General features: G+C 36.2%; 1 pseudogene; it reads right to left on the bottom strand.

Moving 5' to 3' along the window:
• Positions 1–1750, bottom strand: part of LOC108975705 — a 3532-nt pseudogene extending 1782 nt beyond the window's left edge.
• Between the last annotated feature and the right edge of the window lie 442 nt (positions 1751–2192).

The raw sequence follows: 2192 nt of genomic DNA, 5'->3' as shown, positions 1-2192 counted from the left end.
CTCGGCTAATTCCGCTCGTTCGCGGATTGCGCCCCTCGCATCGGTTGGGCGGGAGGAGGGTAATTGTTGGGTATTATTATTATTATTATATTAGGTTGTCAAAAAAGTCTTGGGGTATTTCCGCTAGTTGGCGCTGAGAGCGCGTAGTTTTAGTTTTCGTCGCATCGAGACATGCTATACCTGTTTGGAAGCTCATTTCACGCGCCAACATGTGTTTGATTGATTGTCGTTTCTTTTAAGTCGTTCGTGAGTTATAGCGTTGCAAACATGGAGCAAAATACGGCTTATTTTACAGTACTACTTTGTGCAGTTTATGGACCCGATACAGTTTCCATTTCCACCGCATAACGATGGTTTCAACGTTTTCGTTCTGGTGTAGAGGCGGTCGAAGATGCGCCACGCTCCGGAAGGTATGTCGTCGAAAATTGCGATAAAATCGCTGAATTGGTCGAAAGAGACCGGCATAGTAGCAGCCGTAGCATCGGCCAAGAGCTGGGCATGAGTCATCAAAAAAAATTTTATGAACAATTGAATAAAAATACCGCAACACTTTTTTGACAATCTATATAATTACTCATGGGTAAAGACAAGTCATAAAGTTACAGATGAGATAACATTAAAGACACACACACACATGTTTTAAATTGTGTAGTTAACAACAACCCCTGCCAACCATGAGCAGGTAAAAACAGATAATCAGTGGGTAAAAGTGGGGGTAAACACATATAGTGTGTCTTAAGCCGCGTGAAGATTCTATCCTCACACGTACGTATGCGCTCATTCAGCAGTGTCATATAAAAAAATATATCTGTCCCTAATATCCCCAATCGACGGCTGATGCAGGGTTGCATTTTTTAATTCCTATTTTAAAAATTTCTTAAATTTAAAACTAAACTTTTTAATTTTTAAATTATTAATTTTATTATTTTTAAACATATTTGCATAAAATTGTAATTTATTGTATTTAAATATTGTGTAAATAAAAATACATTTAATTTAAAAGAATAATTTCATCTGAAAAAAGATTAATTAAAAAAAAGAACTATTAATAGCTGAAAATATAATAAAGGTTATTAAAACCAGAAAATAAAAGAGTGTAAAAATATTGTAAAAGACAAATACCTGAAAATAAAAGAGTTGAAAAGAGTTTTTTCCCGCTTTTCCATCGTAGTTGCACAGCCGCACCAACTCGTCACTAACTTAGGACTGCATCACCTTCTCTATCGAGTCCTTGGTAGATTTTAGATTTAAGATAATTGCCGCCTATAAATGTATATTTATCTATAAATATATATATATATGTATATGGAAAGAAAGGCAAACTTACCATAGCGTCACAGTAAGCTTGGTGTGTAAGGTGCTCCTCCACCTCCAGCAATGTTTCCTCTGACGACATGGGGAGCAAGCTTTGCAGCAGAATCTGCTCCTCCCTCACTCCTTCGCCAGTGATGCGGCTTACACTGCGGTGGGTTTTTGCCGAGAGTACCTTACACTCCCGCAACAATTGGCCTTGTGCTTCAATCTCCGCACGTTCTGGCATCTGAAATTTAAAATAATTAAAATAGTTTTCAAATATAATCATTTTATTTCAACAAATACCTTCTCAGCAAGAGAGCTTTCTACGGCTGATAACCGATTTATCATGTCTTCTTGCCGAGATTCTATTCTACCAAGGCTTTGAAGAATTGTCTGCAGTACCGTTGCAGTATCCCCACTTAAGTATATTGTGTTGGAGTTGGGTTGCCATACGCTGCGAATGGGGCGCGGCGATACGAAATTGGCTCATTTCTTCTCCTATAAAGAAAGTTAAAATGATTACAATGAACAACATATAAGTACAACAAAGTCATTTTACCATCTCGCTGCCGTGGACTAATGTTCTCCGAGGAAGAGGTGTCAATAGGGAAAGAAAAATCCATTTATCTATGTAAAATTGTAAAACAAATTATACAATAGAGGAATTAAAATAAATTTATTCCCTATTGGAATAGAAAAATATTTAAATTCTAAATCTACTTTTTTAATAATTTTAATGTCCTCATCTTTAATTTCACCTACTAGAATACCTAAACCAGATGAGGACACCAAAAGCTCTTTGAAAACATCACCAACTTTTGTCAAAATAAGACAACCAAAAGAATCTGGTTGGTTTTGTTGGTTGATAATTTTCAAAGACCCTATTTTATTGCTAA

Source organism: Bactrocera latifrons, unplaced genomic scaffold (genome assembly GCF_001853355.1).
Source record: "Bactrocera latifrons isolate USDA-ARS-PBARC rearing strain unplaced genomic scaffold, ASM185335v1 scaffold_685, whole genome shotgun sequence".
NCBI classification, from domain to species: domain Eukaryota; kingdom Metazoa; phylum Arthropoda; class Insecta; order Diptera; family Tephritidae; genus Bactrocera; species Bactrocera latifrons.
Note: the sequence above shows the minus strand (reverse complement) of the source record. Positions and strands in the feature narration are given on the sequence as shown.